General features: G+C 37.7%; 1 protein-coding gene across 1 annotated transcript in view; it reads right to left on the bottom strand.

Moving 5' to 3' along the window:
• cep170bb (centrosomal protein 170Bb) overlaps positions 1 to 703 on the bottom strand; it is a 29614-nt gene extending 28911 nt beyond the window's left edge. Inside the window, 1 exon segment of the mRNA XM_046835984.1 lies at positions 641 to 703. The gene's annotated coding sequence lies outside the window, so the exon portion shown is untranslated.
• Positions 704 to 9539: the final 8836 nt, after the last annotated feature.

Genomic DNA, 9539 nt, shown 5'->3' with positions numbered 1-9539 from the left:
CGTTAGATACAGGTATTGGTTGATTTAGAAAGGTGGTATGTATAAAAAACTCTGTTTGGTGCATATGTTTAGACAAAAAGCTCAAATTGGGTTCGCACGACGTCTTCAGATTCACGTGCACGCGCACATATGGCTTTAAATGTGTCTGGCTTTATAACCCAGCTGTTTTATTCTTCATCATAAAAACACACCAGTGACGTCATCATGTCGCTGCAGCGCGCACGCGTTTATTCATTGATTGATTATTGATGATTTCCTTCACATGCATATTATATATACATTAATCATATATAAATTATGAATAAATATATATTTCTAAATATGTTTATATGTTTATAGCGTTTAAACACACACAAACACAGGCGCGCGCGCGCGGTTATTAAGGCCTGCAGACGCTAGAATTAATATGAACACACACACACACACACACACACACACAAACCTCTGATTATCACAATTAAAGGTTTAATGCGCGCGGCCACTTCCGGTTTTTACAGCTGCGATTGATCCCGCATCCCGGATCTCAGCATCATCACCAGGTGAATATAAAGATGCTCCAGACACACACACACACACACACACACACACACACATACGTGATATGATAACAATTATATTGTCCGATATGGCGGAGACTTACCTAAAATCCTCTTGAGTCTCTCACACACACCGCTGAACTGATGTGTGTGTGTGTGTGTGTGTGTGTTCCGCCGCGGTGCTGAGTCTGCGTGCGCGTGCGTGTGCGCGTGCGCGTGTGACACTATCCCACCCTGCAGTAAAGGGCGCCGCCTGTACCACACACACACACACACACACACACACACACACACACAGTGTAAGTGATTAACAGATCATCATGATGGTGGTGTTTTGTGTAGATCTCTGATTTATTTTATTTGTTCCTTGTTTAAATTGTTTCTGCAGTGACGTCACATTGCCTGCAATGTCGCTGTTTCCTTACTGCTCTAAAATCTACTCACCGTCCATATTATTAAGATCAGCTCTTTAATCAGCCAATCACGTGACAGCAGCGACTTTGCACATGGTGAAGAAACAAAAAAATATCTTGTGTGAGCTTCTGTCTATGATCACCTGATTCCTGATAAATGAATAAGTAAATGAGAGAGTAATGAGTGTGTGAATGTGAGTGATGTGTGAGAATTAATAAGTGGGTAAGGAATGAGTGAAAGTAAATGTGTGATTAGTAAATGAGCAAGTGAGCCATAAATAAGTGAATGGTTGAGTGAATTAATGAGTAAATAGATAAGTGAATTAGTGAGTAAAGGGGTGATAAAGTAATGAGTGAATAGGTGAATTAATAAGAAGTGAGTAAGTGAATAAGTGAATGAGTGAGTAAATGAATGAATGAAAAAGAGAGAGTGAATGAATGAAAAAGAGAGAGTGAATGAATGAAAAAGAAAGAGTGAATGAATAAAGTGGATGGGTAAGTGGATGAAATTAATGATGAGTGAGTGATTAGTGTGTAAATGAGTGTGTAAATGTTTGTGAATGTGTGCTATTGAATGAGTGAAAGTGAACGTAAGTGAGTGATGAATGAGTGAGAGTATGAGTGAATGATGAATGAGTGAGGAGTGTGTAAATTAATGTGAATGAGTGATTGGATTAGTGTGACTGTGAAAGTATGTTAGTGAATAGGTGATGAATGAATAAGTGATGAATGAGTGAGTTATTAGTTAGTGATAAATGAATAAGTGAATAATTGAATGATTAATAAGTTAAGAATAAGTGAATGACTGATACTGCCGCTCGGATCTCTGCATGCTTGACAGACATATCTTCATGGATGAGCTCATCAACTAAAACTCAACAGCAAAACAGAACTGCTGGTCATCCCAGGTGATTCATCTCCAGGTCAAAATCCCCAAATAACACTTCATGACTCTCTGCTCTCCCCTTTAGCCACTGCTCATAACCTTGGGGTAACTATGGACAATCAACTGTCCTTCTTCCCACATGTCGCTAATGTTGCTCGTTCTTGTCGATTTCATCTCTACAACATCTGAAGGATTCGACCATTTCTGTCCATACAGGCTGCCCAGGTGCTTGTTCAGTCTCTTGTCATTTCAAGACTTGACTACTGCAACTCTCTGCTGGCAGGTCTTCCCCTGAACGCTATTCGTCCACTGCAAATGATCCAAAACGCAGCTGCATGACTTGTGTTCAATCAGCCCAAGTTCTCCCACACCACCCCACTGCTGCTCCTCCACTGGCTTCCAGTAGCTGCACGTATCAGATTCAAAACACTGATGATGCCTACAAGGTCAAAAATGGACCAGTGCCATCTTACCCCAGTGACCTCATCACATCTCACACTGCACCACGCTGTCTGAGATCCTCCAGCACTGCTCGACTGGTACCACCTTCTCTCAGAATGAGAGGTAAGTACACTTCAAGGCTCTTCTCTGTTCTGGCACTGAGGTGGTGGAATGAACTTCCCTAGATGTCCATACAGCAGAGTCCCTGATTATCTTCAAGCGACGACTGAAGACCTTCATCTTCCTGAAATACTTAAATTAGCACTTTCCAAGTTTGTAGAATTCGAGTTATATTTATATTAAGTGTGTAATCTGGTGTACAGTGTAGATTTATTCATTACTAGAGATTTAAAGCTAAATGTAAATTATTCATCAGCCACTTATAACACACCCATTCACTCTCAATTATTCATCACTCACTTATTCATCACTTATTCAGCGGGTGAATGAGTGATGAATCAGTGATGAATGAATGAGTGATAAATAATTGAGAGTGAATGAATGATAAATAGTTGAGAGTGTATGAGTGTGTGATGAATAATTGAGAATGAATGAGTGATGAATAATTGAGAGTGAATGAGTAATTGATTGTGTGATGAATAATTGAGAGTGAATGAGTGATGAATGAATGAGTGATAAATAATTGAGAGTGAATGAATGATAAATAGTTGAGTGAGAGTGTGATGAATAATTGAGAATGAATGAGTGATGAATGAGTGTGTGATGAATAATTGAGAGTGAATGAATGATGAATAATTGAGAATGAATGAGTGATTGAATGAGTGGGTGATGAATAATTGAGAGTGAATGAATGAATAATTGAGAATGAATGAGTGATGAATGAGTGATGAATGAGTGAGTATGAGTGAATGATGAATGAGTGAGTAAATGAGTGATGAATAATTGAATGAATGAGTGAATGAATGAGTGGGTGATGAATAATTGAGAGTGAATGAGTGATAAATGAGTGTGATGAATAATTGAGAGTGAATGGATGATGAATAATTGAGAGTGAATGAGTGATGAATAATTGAGAGTCATTGAATGATGAATAATTGAGAGTGAATGAGTGATGAATAATTGAGAGTGAATGAATGATGAATAATTGAGTGAATGAATGATGAATAATTGAGTGAATGAGTGATTGAATGAGTGTGATGAATAATTGAGAGTGAATGAATGAATAATTGAGAATGAATAAGTGATTGAATGAGTGTGATGAATAATTGAGTGAATGAATGAATAATTGAGAATGAATAAGTGATTGAATGAGTGTGATGAATAATTGAGTGAATGAATGTATAATTGAGAATGAATAAGTGAGTAAATGAGTGATGAATAATTGAGTAAATGAGTGATGAATAATTGGGTAAATGAGTGATGAATAATTGAGAGTGAATGAGTGATGAATAATTGAGTGAATGAGTGATTGAATGAGTGTGATGAATAATTGAGAGTGAATGAGTGATTGAGTGTGATGAATAATTGAGTGAATGAGTGATTGAATGAGTGTGATGAATAATTGAGAGTGAATGAGTGAATGAATGATGAATAATTGAGTAAATGAGTGATGAATGAATGAGTGATGAATGAATGAGTGTGTGATGAATAATTGAGAGTGAATGAGTGATTGAATGAGTGTGATGAATAATTGAGTGTGTGATGAATAATTGAGTGAATGAATGAGTGTGTGATGAATAATTGAGAGTGAATGAGTGATTGAATGAGTGTGATGAATAATTGAGTGTGTGATGAATAATTGAGTGAATGAGTGATTGAATGAGTGTGATGAATAATTGAGTGTGATGAATAATTGAGAATGAATGAGTGATTGAATGAGTGATGAATAATTGAGAATGAATAAGTGATTGAATGAGTGTGATGAATAATTGAGTGTGTGATGAATAATTGAGAATGAATGAGTGATTGAATGAGTGTGATGAATAATTGAGAGTGAATGAGTGATTGAATGAGTGATGAATAATTGAGAGTCATTGAATGATGAATAATTGAGAGTGAATGAGTGATGAATAATTGAGAGTGAATGAATGATGAATAATTGAGTGAATGAATGATGAATAATTGAGTGAATGAGTGATTGAATGAGTGATGAATGAATGAGTGAATGAATGAATAATTGAGAATGAATAAGTGATTGAATGAGTGTGATGAATAATTGAGAATGAATAAGTGATTGAATGAGTGTGATGAATAATTGAGTGAATGAATGAATAATTGAGAGTGAATGAATGAGTGATGAATAATTGAGAGTGAATGAGTGATGAATAATTGAGTGAATGAGTGATGAATAATTGAGTGATGAATAATTGAGTGAATGAGTGATGAATAATTGAGTAAATGAGTGATGAATAATTGAGAGTGAATGAGTGATGAATAATTGAGTGAATGAGTGATTGAATGAGTGTGATGAATAATTGAGTAAATGAGTGATGAATAATTGAGTGAATGAGTGATTGAATGAGTGTGATGAATAATTGAGTAAATGAGTGATGAATAATTGAGTGAATGAGTGATTGAATGAGTGTGATGAATAATTGAGTGTGTGATGAATAATTGAGAGTGAAAGAGTGATGAATAATTGAGTGAATGAGTGAATGAATGAGTGAATGAATGAATAATTGAGTGAATGAATGAGTGATGAATAATTGAGTGAATGAGTGATTGAATGAGTGTGATGAATAATTGAGTGTGTGATGAATAATTGAGTGAATGAATGAGTGTGATGAATAATTGAGTGAATGAGTGATTGAATGAGTGTGATGAATAATTGAGTGTGTGATGAATAATTGAGTGAATGAGTGATTGAATGAGTGTGTGATGAATAATTGAGTGAATGAGTGATTGAATGAGTGTGATGAATAATTGAGTGTGTGATGAATAATTGAGAATGAATGAGTGATTGAATGAGTGTGATGAATAATTGAGTGTGATGAATAATTGAGTGAATGAATGAGTGTGTGATGAATAATTGAGTGAATGAGTGATTGAATGAGTGTGATGAATAATTGAGTGTGTGATGAATAATTGAGTGAATGAGTGATTGAATGAGTGTGATGAATAATTGTGTGTGATGAATAATTGAGAATGAATGAGTGATTGAATGAGTGTGATGAATAATTGAGTGTGTGATGAATAATTGAGAATGAATGAGTGATTGAATGAGTGTGATGAATAATTGAGTGAATGAGGTGTTTATAGAAAGATAAGATTAAAATCCCACATGACTGTTTACAGCCTGAACTACAATAGAGTGTTTTATTGAAGTCATTACACACTGTATGACTGAATGTGTGTGTGTGTGTGTGTGTAAGAAACACCACAGACAGGAAAGAACACTGAAGACACTTTTGGATATGAAGTGTTTATAATCTGTACAAAAACATCAGACAACACACAGGTCACTACATCTATTTCTCCTTTATCATCTTCATCACCATCTTCATCACACTGAGCATGTGCTTTTATAATAAACACTTACCTGTTATTTACACAGCTACACACACACACACACACACACGTCGATGTTAGCTGTTAGATGCTCCTGTAATTGTAGTTTGTAATTAAAGGCAGGATTTGATGATAAATGATGAACAGTTGTGACATCATAACGAATGGACGAGTAAATGCTCTTTAGCTCCACCTCCTGAGCTGGAAGCATAATGTTTTGAACTGTTGCCATGGAGCTGTAAAACATGACATTTCAGGCTCCGCCCCTTTATCATCACCTGGGATCAGCTGTCCTCATGCTGACGCTCTAAAACAGGAAGTCACTGTTATTTACACATCAGTCATTAATGTTCATCATCGGACACGCCCACATCTTGCCTGCACAGGAAATAGTCAACAGTAAACATGTTCAGAGTAAACAACAACACAGGAGCCTGGAGGGACCTGAGACCTTCTACAGAGTGCTGCCAAAACTTTACCTCTCTCTCTCTCTCTCACACACACACACACAGATCAGGTTTTCTTCATGGAAGGTGGAGTGTGTAGACACAAGTGAACCTCAGCTACCTGGCTGTCAGTACAGACGTTCTTCATCTGGTCTTAGTGACAATGGAAGCTGTTCTGATTTAATAATGAACATCGTCTCAGAGCAGCTTTACACAGATAATGTGAAGATAAAAGTGAAGATTTTCTTTATAAGTGTAAGTTTGTTACTGATGAACAAGTCGGTGGAGACTGTGGTGAAGGAAAAACTCCCTGAGATGCAGAAGGAAGAAACCTTGAGAGGAACCAGACTCAAGAGGGAACCTCATCCTCATCTGGGTTCCACCGAATGTCCATTTATTACAGATAAACGATGTTGAGGTGCAGTGATGGAGATCAGAGCAAACTGTAGTTCTGAGTCAGTGTAGCAGAATGTAGATATTAACTACAGTCCAAATCTAAATCCTCAAAATTCCTGTTCTTACTCCAGAATTTCATGGATCTCAGCTGCACAGAGTCGCCTCCAATCAAATTAATTATCCAGAGGCCGACTCAAAGTTTTTCCTTCACCACAGTCACCACTGGGTCACTCATGGGGAAAACTTATAGACTCTAAACTTCTACAATCCAACTTTATAACCTCGTTATCTCTGTGAAGCTGCTTTGGGAAAAAGTCCACTGTTACAGACACAAACAAATCAAACTGAAGTGACTGAAATCAGGAACAGGATCTATCTCCATCACCACACACAGGTCCATCTGACCTCCATCCATCCTAACATCTCTTAACTGTCACTACTTCTCTTCATCCACAGCAATGCAATGAAGCTGAAGTAAAGAGAGGTGAGAAGCTCTTTCACTCAGATGATGGAGTTGTGATGGAAGTACTGATCACTAGTGAAAATTACAAAACCTTGAGGAGTGAAAGTTCTGCTGCTGGACCACAGTCATGTATCTGCAGCATATAGTGTTGTGTGCTGAGTAATGGAGCAGGTCCTGGAAAAACATCTCCTTCCACCATAAACAAGCTACAAAGGAAAGAACAAAAATAACTTTACATGACAATCAGCATACCTAATCATCTCTCTGTTCCTCTTTCTCTCACCTGAACCCACTCGCTGCTGCTGCTGATGAAGAGGATCCACAGGTTCAGCATGAAGATGCATGAGGTTGCTGTTGGTGATAAACACTTGGTAACCATGACGACAGCTTTGGGCTGTAATTAATATGAACAATTTTACACTCGAGTCTCCATCAGTGAGCAGGAGATCTCTTCACCACAAAGAAAGTTCTTCAATTGATCATGTAGATTCTCCATGTAACTGTAAGTGAATAAAGACTGGGTGGGTTCATGAGTGAGATCTGGCGCCCTCTGTGGTTAAAATGTATCATTACACAAACGCGGCAGATAAAGTGTGTAACATCATAATATATTGCATGATCACACACACATCGCATATTCCTCATAAACACCCCAAAACTTTACACACCTTTGAAACCACATTCAGCTCTGCACTGATCGTGTGGTTGATGGTGAAGCAGGAGTTTCTGAGTGCAGCTCCGTATCAACTCTCTCATTTAAAACCGCTTTCAGAGGACGTACCTAAGATGTATATTTTATTTTATTTGAATCGTGAGTTAGGTGGAACGCATCAACAAGCTTCAAATGTTATTTATTTACCGCAAAAAGAAGTGAAACATTGCGTCCTCACATCCTTCATGAGTCAAAATCAGGACATGATGGAAGGGGGCGGGGCTTCCAGGGGAGCAGCTAGGTACAAACCTGTCAGTCTGTCGGTGTTCATTTCAGGAATAAAGAGTTAAAATGAATAACTCTGATGTTAATCTATAAGGCCACTCTCGATATCGAGATCATGAACACACACACACACACACACACCCATGAGGCAGGTGAAACCAGTCACATTTCTAACACGGTTAGTCTAGAAATCTGTGCGAGAGGCCCAAACACAACCCTCCAGAATGGTGAATGCAAAAGCTTCTCTTACAGATGATCCAAATGCTTTCCTGTCTTGCTGCTAACAGTGCTAATGGTCAGCTTCAGGAGACTGAAAGCAGAAGACAGCAGAACCTGATGTCCTTATTGGTCAAGTTCTCAGAGCCAGCAATGACCAGCAGTCATGGAGATATTCAACCTCTCCCTCGAACAGTCAGTACCCAGCCCAATCTACTTCAACCAGTTATTCATCAATCCCTGTCTCAAAGACATCTCAATAACTATCGTGCAGGAGCCCTGACCTCAGCTGTGACCAAGTGTGTGTGTGTGTGTGTGTGTATGTTTGTGTGTGTGTGTATATATATATATATATATATATATATATATATATATATATATATATATATATATATATATATATATATGGACACCATGTCCTCCAGACTAAAGAGGAGAGGGATCATCTGGCTTGTTATCAGCACTGAGCAGCTTGTACATTTGGAAAAGCTCCATTAATGCTGAATGCTATACAGGTTTTAGAGCAACAGATACTTCCATCCAGAAAACATCTTTTTCAGGGAAGGACTTGTTTGAGCAGCACAATGCTAACTGATAATGCATAACGTAGTAGTAGTAGAGTTCGGGTGCTGAACTGTATGTCTGCAGTCTAGACCTTTCACTATTTGAAAACATTTGGTGGCATGGAAAAAAACGACGACGACGAAATACAGAACTGTTGAGCAGGTAGAATCCTGTATCTGATACATTTGGCAAAACATTCTTCTCCAAAACTTCTCTCCTCATTTCCCAGAGAAATACAGAATGTTGTTAAACGTTGATGTGATGCTACACAGTAGGAAACTGAGGCTGGATTGATGAGATTTGCAAATTATTGCATTTAAAAAAAAAATCTTTTTAACTTCTGTGCCAAACTTTATGGAATTGAGGTACATTTGCATTAACGTCACACAGAATTGGCCATGATCCTTCCACCTCAACAGCCTGAAGATAAAGCACCATCAGCATCTGTTCCACCTTACACACAGACTTGATCTTCTCCAAAACATTAAAGACTGGATCTGCATCTGGACTCATTACACACCACATACTACCTCAAACTACTTTCTGCAGAACACACTTACTTACACACTTACATCTCAGCTTCACGTTAAGTACAGTGTGAAAGTAAAATGCAGCTTTGTTACTCATATTCTCTTTTTACTGTCATTCCATTTGATCGTTTAGTTTTCTGCAGGAATATTGTATCTCCTTTATCCCATTTTAATTATTTTTATATTTCTTATTCTTCATTACAAAGCAGTTGTTGTGTGTGTGTGTGTGTGTGTGAGAGAAAT

This window comes from Silurus meridionalis, chromosome 23, assembly GCF_014805685.1.
Source record: "Silurus meridionalis isolate SWU-2019-XX chromosome 23, ASM1480568v1, whole genome shotgun sequence".
NCBI classification, from domain to species: Eukaryota; Metazoa; Chordata; class Actinopteri; order Siluriformes; family Siluridae; genus Silurus; species Silurus meridionalis.
The sequence above is the reverse complement of the archived record's forward strand: the minus strand, read 5'-3'. Positions and strand labels throughout refer to the sequence as shown.